The sequence below is a fragment of the Oryx dammah genome, unplaced genomic scaffold (genome assembly GCF_014754425.2).
Source record: "Oryx dammah isolate SB20612 unplaced genomic scaffold, SCBI_Odam_1.1 HiC_scaffold_4, whole genome shotgun sequence".
Classification (NCBI taxonomy): domain Eukaryota; kingdom Metazoa; phylum Chordata; class Mammalia; order Artiodactyla; family Bovidae; genus Oryx; species Oryx dammah.
Genome location: NW_024070188.1, coordinates 17,281,234 through 17,296,199, shown reverse-complemented (window position 1 = coordinate 17,296,199; position 14,966 = coordinate 17,281,234).

Sequence of the window (14,966 nt, the reverse complement as noted above, 5' to 3'; positions counted from 1 at the left end):
TTGCTAAGGGAAGATCAAGAACTCTGCCAGAGACCTTTATTTCATCTGTACTCAGCAATTTCTTTTCACTTTTTGCCTAGCTAGCTGCTTTGATACAAAGATCTATAATTAAAGGACAAGATAAATTTCAGTATGACATACTATACCACTGTGAAAATCAAGGAACAGCTCAGACTGCCAAACTTCTATGTCATTCTTTCCTAATAAACACCAGTTATTTATGTTGCAAATAGAGCACACATCTTTTCCAAATAATAATCAACAAACTTACAAAAGTAATGGATATTTATTACAGAAAATTTGAAAGAAATGCAAAAGTTAACATTAAAAAAAACAAGAAAGAAAAGAATTATTTAATTTCAACATCCAAAGGAAAGAATGACTAAACATGCAGATTTTATTCTGACTCTATGAAAAAGTTTGGAGAAGGCAATGGGAAGCCAGTCCAGTACTCTTGCCTGGAAAATCCCATGGACGGAGGAGCCCGGTAGGCTACAGTCCATGGGGTCGCTAAAGAGTCGGGCACAACTGAGTGACTTCACTTTCACTTTTCCCTTTCATGCATTGGAGAAGGAAATGGCAACCCACTCCAGTATTCTCGCCTGGAGAATCCCAGGAACAGAGGAGCCTAGTGGGCTGCCATCTATGGGGTCGCACAGAGTCGGACACGACTGAAGTGACTTAGCAGCAGTAGCAGCAGCATGAAAAACTTAGTCTTTATTTTGAAAATACTTGTGATAGTTTTTATATTAAATCTAAAACCTTCAATTTTTCTAGACTTAACCTTAAAATGTAAACATGTTTGCATTAACAAATCTTTTACCAGAGATCAAATTGCCAGCATCAGATGGATCATCGAAAAGGCAAGAGAGTTCCAGAAAAACATCTATTTCTGCTTTATTGACTATGCTAAAGCCTTTGACTGTGTGGATCACAAGGAACTGTGGAAAATTCTTCAAGAGATGGGAATACCAGACCACCTGACCTGCCTCTTGAGAAAACTGTATGCAAGTCAGGAGGCAACAGTTAGAACTGGACATGGAACAACAGAGTGGTTTCAAATAGGAAAAGGAGTACATCAAGGCTGTATATTGTCACCCTGCTTATTTAACTTATATGCAGAGTACATCATGAGAAACACTGGGCTGGAAGAAGCACAAGCTGGAATCAAGATTGCCAGGAGAAATATCAATCACCTCAGATATGCAGATGACACCACCCTTATGGCAGAAAGTGAAGAGGAACTAAAAAGCCTCTTGATGAAAGTGAAAGAGGAGAGTGAAAAAGTTGGCTTAAAGCTCAACATTCAAAAAACTAAGATCATGACATCTGGTCCCATCACTTCATGGGAAATAGATGAGGAAACAATGGAAGCAGTGTCCAACTTTATTTTTTAGGGCTCCAAAATCACTGCAGATGGTGACTGCAGCCATGAAATTAAAAGACGCTTACTCCTTGGAAGGAAAGTTATGACCAATCTAGATAGCATCTTAAAAAGCAGAGACATTATTTTGCCAAATAAGGTCCATCTAGTCAAGGCTATGATTTTTCCAGTAGTCATATATGGATGTGAGAGTTGGACTGTGAAGAATGCTGAGCGCCGAAGAATTGATGCTTTTGAACTGTGGTGTTGGATAAGACTCTTGAGAGTCCCTTGGACTGCAAGGAGATCCAACCAGTCCATCCTAAGGGAGATCAGTCCTGGGTGTTCATTGGAAGGACTGATGCTGAAGCTGAAATTCCAGTACTTTGGCCATCTCATGCGAACAGTTGACTCATTGGAAAAGACTCTGATGCTGGGAGGGATTGGGGGCAGGAGGAGAAGGGGACGACAGAGGATGAGATGGCTGGATGGCATCACCAACTTGATAGACATGAGTTGGAGTAAGCTCTGGGAGTTGATGATGGACAGGGAGGCCTGGTGTGCTGCGATTCATGGGGTCGCAAAAAGTCGGACACGACTGAGCGACTGAACTGAACTGAAACATTTGAATCGTTGTTTAGCTAATCATTCTATTGTTGAACACTTAACTTGTTTTCAAGTTTTTACTCTAAGTAATATTTAATGAACAAATTTATTTTTTAAATAAGATTTGTTTATTACAAAAATTAGAATATTTTAAAGACTTTTCTGAACTGAATAAAAATTATATTTGATACATTTTTATTTTTATTGCTATTTTGGTAGGTGAAAACTCTTTTTTATTTCAATTTACATTATATTAGTTAATGTAATGACTGTGCTCAGCAATTTCTTTGCGCTCCTAATGGTGACAGAATAATATAGATTTTATATAGAGATGCCTATGGTATCTTTTTCATACGGAATGACTATTTATGAACTTCGCCTTTTGCTCTTTTGTGATCTTAGCACTTTTAAGAGTTTTTTCTATAATAAAAATTTTAACCACTTGTCTTTTTATGCAATGGCTCTTTTTCTAGCTTATTATGTGATTTTAGTCTTTAAAATACTTGTCTCTTTTGGGAATGAAATTTTTTAGATTTTGTGTAGTAAAATTTTTGATCTTTTATGTTCAAGATTAGAAAAAACCCTATCTTTCACCAGATATCTTTTACCTTGATTTTTGTTGTTGCTAAGTCACTTCAGTCGTGTCTGACTCTGTGTGACCCCATAGATGGCAGCCCACCAGGCTCCCCTATCCCTGGGATCCTTCAGGCAAGAACACTGGAGTGAGTTGCCATTGCCTGCTCCAATGTATGAAAGTGAAAGGTGAAAGTGAAGTCACTCAGTCATGTCCGACTTGGCGACCACATGGTCAATGACAATTTTACTTTAGCTGGTCATTTTATACTTTTTATTTTACAAATGATTTTTTACTACTTGTATTTTTGGAGTAGAATGTATTTTAAGACATCCTTTGCTTTTTTTCTGAATAGTCAATTAATTGCCTCTATGCTATTTTCTTTTTAAAAAGCATCCTTTATTAGATGAAAACTAAGTTTATTCCTATGGTAAAATAATTCTACATATAAAAACAACAAATCAAAAGATGATTAACACATTTACCAAATTCTCAGTCACCAAGAGCAAGGAAAGTGTTGAAGTCAAAGTGTATATACAAGGGAGATGCCTACCTGGGCAGGTAAGAAGGGGGTTGTGCCTGGAGGTGAGTACTCCTATAAAAAGGTCGGCTGTGGGGGACTTCCCTGGGATCCAGTGGTTAAGGCTTTGCATTCCTAATGCAGGGGATCAGAGTTCAATCCCTGGTCATGGAACCAGATCTTGCATGCTGCAGCTAACACCAGGGCAGACAGGTTAGCTGTGGGATGGGAAGAGTCACCTTGGACCCTGTGGTGCTTGCCGTCCATCAGCTGAAGGAGTTGAAGGCTACCGCCTTCCTTATTCCAGGCTCCACAAAGACATTCCAGGGACTCTCCTGGAAAAGGGTGAAGAACTTGGAATTTGTAGCTGTCTTCTCTATTCAGCAAAGCACTCTGCTCCTTTTCTTGTTTCAGTGTGAGATTTCTTTGAAGAAATGAGTCTAGTGGTTTTTTTAAATAACTTTTTGCTACAGAAATTTTCAAAACTACTTGAATTAACAAGAATAATATGATGAATGCCCATACTTTTCCTAATGATTATTTTGCCTTTCTTATTGCATCTTTCCTTCACTCCAGTTTTCTTTTATCATCTTGAACATTTTAAGACAGATCCCAGATATCCGATCATTTCATCTGTAAATAATCTAGTGTATTTCTCTACTTGAGAAAGATACTTCTTTTCCAAATATAAATACCATGCCTTTATTACATGTAACAAAACTAACAGTAATTTCTTAATATCAGCTAATAATCTAGAGCTCAGGTGTCTTTTTACAATTGATTTCTTTGCGTGTGAGACAAAACAAAGTCTATATGTTGCATTTTGTGTGTTTCTTAAGTCTCTGTCTCTTCCTAACTTTCTAGGGCATTGAAATTTTTGCCAAACAATTTTTAAATTGTCCATCTGTTTCTGATTGATTTGATGCTTCTTGTATCATATTATAATTTATATATAATAGAATCAGTTCTGGTCCATCAATCTGCTTTACTGAACTGTATCTAGTCTTATGTTATAATGGTGTCATAAAAGTTATTTTAATTTCAGATAGGTTTTATTATCTAGAAGAACATTTTAGAGCTCAGCCTACTATTTCACAGTCTATTTTTATTAAATGTTCTTACCTATTTGTTCTTCCAAACGTTACCCTAGATCCTTAAACTTTCTGAAAACAAACAATGGATTTCTAAATCCAGAGATTTGGGTGACATACATAAGACTTACATAAGCCAATAATTTCTGGAGTTATCTATTTTCAATTTTTCTCTGCATAAATATTTTCTGAAACAAAATCTAGAAACCGTATCTGTTCAATACCCATTTAATTCAAAAAAGCAATATTCAGTCAATAAATTATTTTTAGTAAACCAACTGGACTTAATGCAAAAGAAAAGAAATGCCACAAGGGAAAACTTGGTTTGCTGTGGTTTAAGCAACAGATGAAAACATTTTTCTCTGCTGAATTGAGTCCAGGGTAAAAGTGAAAAGGTGAGAAGCTAGAGATAATGTTTATGAAATCAAGGTAAGAGTTTAAAAATATTTGACTGATTTAATAGTCTTGATCAAGAAGGAGTAGAATAAGAATGAAAGACAAGGGATTAAGCATATGCCTCTTCATTCATACTCTAAAATAATTTTCTTTGAGATCCAACCCATTGCAAACAGAACTTTAAATAAGCAATTATTTTCATTTTACCCTCTATCTTGGTGTGCTAAGTCCATAATCTAATGGTACATGTACATATTGTGAGGATGAAATCTCAAGCTTTTGCAACCTGTTTAACTTGTTTATAGGATGAAATCGGTTAGATTTTGACATCTAAAATTGCTTAGGGATAACTGGCTGATTTCTCAACTTAAAGTAAGACACTGTGTATCTAGGTGAAAAGTCAATTAAAGATAAATTAGGTATAGTTTCTGAGGATACAAAAATGTAGGATCCCAAAATATGGACCTCAAAAATACAACTGACCGTTTTACTCCTGGCAAACATTCTGCTTATTAGGCCAACAGGACAACCAACCTGAGACATGTGATCTTCAGATATTTTCTGGGGCTGTTTTTGCAGCAAAGAAAGACAATTCAATGGATTGGCTCACATTAGGAAAGCTAGCATCTGCCATTTCAGTCAGTTGCTGCCAAAGGCTTGTGTTTTCTCATATTTTAATTTGACAGTTATTGGCGTCTCTCACAAATCACAAATACACTAGTGCAAATTTCTTCTACTTGGCATGACAGATGATAAACTATCTCCCCACTCTACTTGTTGGCCCAGAACCAACCAAATACCTGGAATATGGTAACTCCTGACATTTTGTGAGGCAAGGAATTTAGATTCTATCTCTTCTTCTCCTTATTTTACCTTTCATATTCTCTTTTAAACAATGTGATGAATTTTTACTCAGACATGATTCCATTGTGCATTTTAACTATTAGCCCTCAGTTTAAGAAACATCCCTGAATGTCTGGTGGATTAACGTGCAGGTCCAGACAAAGTTCACATGGTAAAAGGGAGCAAGGAGTCTTCTGGAAAATAAATTATCCTAAGAGTGCCAGCACAGCCCTGAAAATGTCAGGCTTTCTCCCAGTTCCATGTTTCTGCATATGGGATTCACATTGTCTGCAGCGTGTTTCTTCACCTAACTAACGCTTTCCCATCTTTCACAAACTGTCTTGATCATCATATCTTTTCTAGACAGCCCCTCTAGTCTAAGTTAAGGACTTCTACCCTGTGCGTCTGTGGTCATATACTCCTCTCTGTCATAGCATTTATGATATTATATTGTAACTATCTTTTTTTGTTCCCTCCCTTTTCTAGTGGAATGTTAACTTTCAAGATGTTAACTTACTTTGCATTCCTGATGGCAGGAATCGGGTTTATCATTTTCTCTGTGTTTATACATACACATGGTGGTGGTGATGGTTTAGTTACTGAGTTGTGTCCGACTCTTACAACCCCATGGACTGTAGAGCCAGGCTCCTCTGTCCATGGGACTTCCCAGGCATGAATACTGGAGCAGGTTGCCATTTCCTTCTCCAGGACACATACACATACACACACATTTATATGGTATTTGTATATTTTTTCTGAACCATGTAATAGTAGATTAGTAGTTTATCATAATTTTAAAAAATTCCATTGTAGTTCATGCTAATAATAGTAAGTGAAATGATACACAGATATTTAAAGAAAAAAGTTAATTTCCCACCTACAAAACCAGAATATTTCTTACAGAGCAACAACATCACATTCTGTCAGGGAGTATATGCTATCAGAATAATTTGTCATTGATGATAATAACCTTGAATTACTTGATTAATACTATGTCTATCTGGTCTTTCCTCCTCAGAGAACCATTTTACCTTCCTGAATTTCTTCTCCTTTGGGATGGTTTCGATCACTGCCACCTCGATAATATTAGGAACCTCTGTCCATAGTTCTTCAGGCACTCTGTCTATGTCTAATCCCTTGAATCTATTCATCACTTTCACTGTATAATCATTTGATTTAGCTCATAACTTATTGGCTTAGTAGTTTTCCTTACTTTTTTCAATTTAAGCCTGAATTTTGCAATAAAGAGCTCATGATCTGAGTCACAGTCAGCTCCAGGTGTTGTTTTTGCTGACTATAGAACTTCTTCACCTTCAGCTGCAAAGAACATAATCAATCTGATTTTAGTATTGACCATGTGGTGATGTAACATATAAAGTTGTCTCGGGTTGTTGGAAAAGGATATTTGCTATGACCAACATGTTCTCTTGAGAAAACTCTGTTAGCCTTTGCCCTGCTTCATTTTGTACTCCAAGGCCAAACTTGCCTGTTATTCTAGGTATAACTTGACTTTCTACTTTTGCATTCCAATACTCTATGCTGAATAGAGCATCTTTCTTGGTGTTAGTTCTAGAATTATGGTAGGTCTTCATTGTACCAGTCAACTTCAGCTTCTTCAGCATCAGTGGTTGGGGCATAGACTTGGATTTCTGTGATGTTGAATGGTTTGCCTTGGAAATGAACTGAGATCATTCTGTCATTTTTGAGGTGGAAACTAAGTACTACATTTTGGATTCTTTTATTGACTCTGACGAAATGCAAAAGAAATGCAAGAAGGCAAAGCTGTTGTCTGAGGAGGCTTTACAAACAGCTGGGGAAAGAGGAGAAGTGAAAGGCGATGGAGAAAGGGAAAGATATATCAAACTGAATGCAGAGTTCCAAAGAACAGCAAGGAGAGATAAGAAGACTTTCTTAATGAATAATGTAAAGAAATAGAGGAAAATAATAGAATGGGAAAGACTAGAGATCTCTTCAAGAAAATTGTAAATATCAAGGGGAGTATTTTATGCAAGGATGGACATGATAAAGTGCAAAAACAGTAAGGACATAATAGAAGCAGAAGAGACTAAGAAGAGATGGCAAGAATATACAGAACTATACAAGAAAGCTCTTAAAGACTCAGAGAACCATGACGGTGTGGTCATTCACCTCAAGCCAGACATTTTGGAGTGTGAGGTCAAGTGGGCCTTAGGAAACATTACCATTAATAAAGCTAGTGGGTGATGGAATTCCAGCTGAGCCATTAAAAATACTAAAAGATGATGATGTTAAAGTACTGCACTCAATATGTCAGCAAATTTGGAAAACTCAGCAGTGGCCACAGGACTGGAAAAGGTCAGTTTTCATTCCAATCCCAAAGAGGGCAATGGCACAGAGCATCCAAACTATTGTACAATTGCACTCATTTCACATGCTAGCAAGGTAATGCTCAAAATCCTTAAAGCTAGGCTTCAGTAGTACAGGAACCAGGAACTTCCAGATGTACAAAGAGGGTTTAGAAAAGGCAGAGGATCCAGAGATAAAGTTGCCAGTGTTCATTGGATCATAGAGAAAGCAAGGGAGTTCCAGAACAACATCTATTTCTGGTTCATTGATTATGTGAAAGCCTTTGACTGTGTGAAACATAACAAACTGTGGAAAATTCTCCAAGTGATGGGAGCAACAGGCCACCCTTACCCTAGAAATATGTATGCGGGTCAAAAAGCAACAGTTAGAACCATACACTGAACAACCCACTGCTTCAAAATGAGGAAAGGCATATGTACATCAAGGCTGTATATTATCACCCTGCTTATTTAAGTTCTATGCAGGGTATATCATGCAAAATGCTGGGCTGGATGAATCACAAACTTGAATTAAGATTGCTGGGAGAAATATCAACAGACTCTGATACGCAGATGATACCACTCTAACGGTAGAAAGTGAAGAGGAACTAAAGAGCCTCCTGATGAAGATGAAAGAGGAGAGTGAAAGAGTTGGCTTAAAGCTCTACATTCAAAAAACTAAGATCATGGCATCTAGCTCTATCACTTCATAGCAAATAGAAGGGCAAAAAGTGGAAGCAGTGGCAGATTTGACTTTCTTGGGATCCAAAATCTCTGAAGACGGTGACTGCAGCCATGAAATTAAAAGGCGCTTGCTCCTTGGAAGGAAAGCTATGACAAACTTAGACAACTTATTAAAAAGAATAGACGTTACTTTGCCAACAAAAGTCCATATAGTCTAAGCTATGGTTTCTTCACTAGTCATGTATTGATATGAGAGTTTGACAATAAAGAAGGCTGAGCACTGAATAACTGATGCTTTTGAATTATGGTGCTAGAGAAGACTCTTGAGAGTTCCTTGGACAGAAACGAGATCAAACCAGTCAATCCTAAAGGAAATGAACCCTGAATATTCATTGGAAGGACTGAAGTTGAAACTGAAGCTCCAGTACTTTGGCCACTTACAGCAAAGAGCAGACTCATTGGAAAAGACCATGATGCTGGAAAAGATTGAAGGTGGAAGGAGAAGGGGGCAGCAGAGATGATTAGATAGCAACACTGATTCAATGGACATGAATTTGAGCAAACTCTGGGAGCCAGTGGAGGACAGAAGATCCCGGAGTGCTGCAGTCCATGGGGTCACAAATAGTAAGACATGACTTAGAGACTGAATAACAACATGTTTCTCCACTGTAAAGTAACTATCCATACTCTGTTGCTTGGAGGTGAATCATTATATTCAGCCCACACTCAAGGAGAGAGGGAATTAACCTCCATTTCCTAGAAGAGAATATCTACATTTTATTTTTAATTCTGCTTTGAGGAGGATTAGTCCACTCCCGCTTTTATTTATTCCCTCAATTATTTATTTGTGTTAGTATGAACTCCTGTTTATTTTATGCTTTGGATTATGATCCAATAGTTTGATATTTATTGTATTGTTCCAATTGTTCTAGGTTTGGCTAGTGTGAGATCTTTCAGAATGACTCCCGTGTACCTTTCACATACCTCTGCCTTCTTGTGTTTATCTTCTGTTAAAGATGCTCCAGGACCATCCTGTATGAGGCTTACCTCTGCTGCAGTCCTAGAAAAGCCATTTCTCTTTATATTGAGTGGGTGAATTTAACTCAGATGGCCATTATATCTACTACTGTGGGCAGGAATCCCTCAGAAGAAATGGAGTAGTCATCATGGTCAACAAAAGAGTCCGAAATACAGTACTTGGATGCAATCTCAAAAACGACAGAATGATCTCTGTTCATTCAAGGCAAACCATTCAATATCACAGTAATCCAAATCTATGCCCCAACCAGTAATGCTGAAGAAGCTGAAGTTGAACGGTTCTATGAAGACCTACAAGACCTTTTAGAACTAACACCCAAAAAATATGTCCTTTTCATTATAGGGGACTGGAATGCAAAAGTAGGAAGTCAAGAAACACCTGCAGTAACAGGCAAATTTGGCCTTGGAATGCAGAATGAAGCAGGGCAAAGACTAATAGAGTTTTGCCAAGAAAATGCACTGGTCATAGCAAACACCCTTTTTCAACAACACAAGAGAAGACTCTACACATGGATATCACCAGATGGTCAACACCAAAATCAGATTGATTATATTCTCTGCAGCCAAAGATGTAGAAACTCTATACAGTCAGCAAAAACAAGACCAGGAGCTGACTGTGGCTCAGATCATGAACTTCTTATTACCAAATTCAGACTTAAATTGAAGAAAGTAGGGAAAACCGCTAGACCATCCAGGTATGATCTAAATCAAATCCCTTATGATTATACAGTGGAAGTGAGAAACAGATTTAAGGGACTACATCTGTTAGATAGAGTGCCTGATGATCTATGGAATGAGGTTCGTGACATTGTACAGAAGACGGGGATCAAGACCATCCCCATGGAAAAGAAATGCAAAAAAACAAAATGGCTGTCTGGGGAGGCCTTACAAATAGCTGTGAAAAGAAGAGAAGTGAAAAGCAAAGGAGAAAAGAAAAGATATAAGCATCTGAATGCAGAGTTCCAAAGAATAGCAAGAAGAGATAAGAAAGCCTTCTTCAGCCATCAATGCAAAGAAATAGAGGAAAAGAATGGGAAAGACTAGATATCTCTTCAAGAAAATTAGAGATACCAAGGGAACATTTCATGCGAAGATGGGCTTGATCAAGGACAGAAATTGTATGGACCTAACAGAAGCAGAAAATATTAAGAAGAGGTGGCAAGAATACACAGAAGAACTGTACAAAAAAGATCTTCACAACCCGGATAATCACGATGGTGTGATCACTCATCTAGAGCCAGACATCTTGGAATGTGAAGTCAAGTGGGCCTTAGAAAGCATCACTACGAACAAAGCTAGTGGAGGTGATGGCATTCCAGTGGAGCTATTTCAAATCCTGAAAGATGATGCTGTGAAAGTGCTGCACTCAATATGCCAGCACATTTGGAAAACTCAGCAGTGGCCACAGGACTGGAAAAGGTCAGTATTCATTCCAATCCCAAAGAAAGGCAATGCCAAAGAATGCTCAAACTACCGCACAATTGCACTCATCTCACATGCTAGTAAAGTAATGCTCAACATTCTCCAAGCCAGGCTTCAGCAATATGTGAACCATGAACTTCCTAATGTTCAAGGTGGTTTTAGAAAAGGCAGAGGAACCAGAGTTCAAATTGCCAACATCCGCTGGATCATGGAAAAAGTGAGAGAGTTCCAGAAAAACATCTATTTCTGCTTTCTTGACTATGCCAAAGCCTTTGGCTGTGTGAATCACAATAAACTGTGGAAAATTCTGAAAGAGATGGGAATACCAGACCACCTGATCTTCCTCTTGAGAAATCTGTATGCAGGTCAGGAAGCAACAGTTAGAACTGGACATGGAACAACAGACTGGTTTCAAATAGGAAAAGGAGTACATCAAGGCTGTATGTTGTCACCCTGCTTATTTAACTTATATGCAGAGTACATCATGAGAAACACTGGGCTGGAAGAAACACAAGCTGGAATCAAGATTGCCGGGAGAAATATCAATACGCTCAGATATGCAGATGACACCACCTTTATGGCAGAAAGTGAAGAGGAACTCAAAAGCTTCTTGATGAAACTGAAAGAGGAGAGTGAAAAATTTGGCTTAAAGCTCAACATTCAGAAAACGAAGATCATGGCATCCCGTCCCATCACTTCATGGGCAATAGATGGGGAAACAGTGGAAACAGTGTCAGACTTTTTGGGGGAGGGGCTCCAAAATCACTGCAGATGGTGACTGCAGCCATGGAATTAAAAGACGCTTAGAAGAAAAGTTATGAGCAACCTAGATAGTATATTCAAAAGCAGAGACATTACTTTGCTGACTAAGGTCCGTCTAGTCAAGGCTATGGTTTTTCCTGTGGTCATGTGTGGATGTGAGAGTTGGCCTGTGAAGAAGGCTGAGTGCCGAAGAATTGATGCTTTTCAACTGTGGTGTTGGAGAAGACTCTTGAGAGTCCCTTGGACTGCAAGGAGATCCAACAAGTCCATTCTGAAGGAGATCAACCCTGGGATTTCTTTGGAAGGAATGATGCTAAAGCTGAAACTCCAGTACTTTGGCCCCCTCATGCGAAGAGTTGACTCATTGGAAAAGACTCTGATGCTGGGAAGGATTGGGGACAGGAGGAGAAGGAGACGGCAGAGGATGAGATGGCTGGATGGCATCACTGACTCGATGGATGTGAGTGTGAGTGAACTCCAGGAGTTGGTGATGGACAGGGAGGCCTGGCGTGCTGCAATTCACAGGGTTGCAAATAGTCGGACACGACTGAGTGACTGAACTGAACTGAACTGAACTAGAAATAAGAACTGGGTGTCAGAGTCCTGGGTTCTATTTGCATATCCTTGGTTTTAGTGAGGAGTACTGGGGAATATACATTAAGTAATGTATTCACAAAACCTATAATCATCTATCTATGATCAATTTATCTGTAAAACTAAACATGAGTTCATATTGATGTCTCAACTATTATCACATGGTTTGTTCTAGACTTTTCGAGTTGACTTTAATTTCTTTCTACGATAGTGAGAAGAAACTTGGCTCTCATAGTCTAACATTAATATACCTATTTATTCATCCTTAGTATAGATATTCTTTCAGAATTGTTAAAACATACTCCAGTGAAAAACAAATTTGAAATCCAGAGTACAATGTTTATTTTGTCTTTAGCCTTACAATTTCTGGTCAAAATATGATTTTCCAAAGTTACTTGGGTCAGTTCCTTCTACTGCCCCTACTTCAGAGAGGTCATGTCCTATATTCATAATGCAGTTAAATTCATTTGTCACAATCTGAATTTGATAATCAGATTGTTTGGAATTTGGCCTGTGGTTTTCCTTTAAGCTGCCTTCTGTGTCCTTGAGTATCTCTTTTCTTTTCTGAGTACTTCCTTACTTTCTGGCATCAAAATTTATTTAAGGGTCATATTTAACTCTGCCTATACCAGCCACTGAACTGTGGTGTTGGAGAAGACTCTTGAGAGTCCCTTGGACTGCAAGGAGATCCAACCAGTCCATTCTGAAGGAGATCAGCCCTGGGATTTCTTTGGAAGGAATGATGTTAAGCTGAAACTCCAGTACTTTGGCCACCTCATGCGAAGAGTTGACTCATTGGAAAAGACTCTGATGCTGGGAGGGATTGGGGGCAGGAGGAAAAGGGGACAGACCGAGGATGATATGGCTGGATGGCATCACCGACTCGATGGACGTGAGTCTGAGTGAACTCTGGGAGTTGGTGATGGACAGGGAGGCCTGGCGTGCTGCGATTCATGGGGTCGCAAAGAGTCGGACACGACTGAGCGACTGAACTGAACTGAACTGATACCAGCCCCAGAATCAGTCATTTATTCAAGGATTCTTGGGGATATCATTGCTTTAGGCTCTTTTAGTGGACAGATTTCAGTTTTAATTAAATTTATTAATTTAATTAAATTAAGTTTATAGTCTTCAGCTTTACCTATACGAACCATTCTTAGCTTTTAGGAAGATTTCAAACCAAAATTTTATAAACAGAGCAAGGTCTCTTTGGTTTCCTACATGTTACTAACTCTCATCACTCTTATTAATGCTCAGTTGCTTCAGTTGTGTATGATTCTTTGCAACCTCATGGCCCAATAGGCTTTTCTGTCAATGGAATTTTTCAGGTAAGAATACTGGAGTGGGTTGCCATTTCCTTCTCCAGGGTCTTTTACTAATGCTTTTTTTAAAAAAAGTTTTTGTATGATTTCTTTTTCTAAAGATATAGTCTGACTTGGAGTTAGCTTTTCTTGAATTTGGCTGCCTTTTGCATCTTCATATAGCTGGATTCCAAACTTTAATTATGGGTTCTGTTCTTTAGAAAACTGAAGGAATAAAGTCAAAGTAAAAGGCTTCTTGTTTTTTTATTTCAGTCACTTACTCCCTTTAACTTTCTTTTTCTTGTTTCTCCCATTTTTTTAAAGATAAATTGATATACAGCACTGTTTAAGGTATACACAACACAATGATTGACTTATAATACTTCTTGACATGATTATAACAATAAATATAGTGAATACCCATCATCTCATAAAGATGTATATTTAAAGAAATTGAAAAAAAGTTTTTCCTTGTAATGAGAACTCCAGATTTACTTTCTTGACAATTTTCATGTGTAACATATAGCAGTGTTGATTATCACAGGCTTCTTTGGATGACTACCCAAGGTAAGTGAAAATTATCTGGGCACATAGCTCAAACTGAAGCTTAGTCTACTTCCACAGTCAGTGTAGGCCCACCCTGACACGATAAAACAGCCCCAACCATGACACCCTTGAGTGGCCCTTCTGAATTTACCATGCTTGTTGCTCTGCTTTGGTTTGGTTTTGTCTTAAAAAAAAAAAAAAAGAAAGAAAGAAAAGAAAAATCCTGTTTAGAAAACATCACATGATGTTGCTTTAGATTTGGGTAATGCATAAAATGCCATCAATTTGTTTAGTCTCTGTGTAAATATTTGAAATATTAATATTTCAAGATATTGCCTGCAGTATCTTTAACATCTTTTCTCTAAGCTTTCATTCAGCATTTGAACATGCCCAAGTCTCTCCCACAAAGAACACAAAATAAAAACAATACAACAAAAAGTAACTTTTCCCATGTCAGCATGTGTCTAGCAAAAACCTGCTTTTTTCCCAACCCTTCACAGTCAAATTTCTTGAAAGAATCTTTTCTCTATTCTGTTTAAACATGTCCCATTTACTCTACTACCCACTGAAATCTTATTTCTGCTGCATGTCCAAGAAAAGTCATTCTCATGTGGTATTCCATGACATAAATTGTCAGAACAAAGGGATAGTTTTCTATCCTTGCTCAGTCCGTAGGACACATATGTCACTATTAACAGTTCCCACCTTTGGGCTCAAAACTGTCTTCTGGAAAATACTTGGGTGTCTCAAAGAAAAGCAAAACATAACATGTTCAAGAAAAATTTAATCTAATTCCCCTCAAACTGTTCCTTAACTGGAGTTCTGTAGGTCAGAAATGGCACCACTATCTATTCCATGAGTGGGTATAACTTCAGCCATTAATATTTACATTTTCACTACTT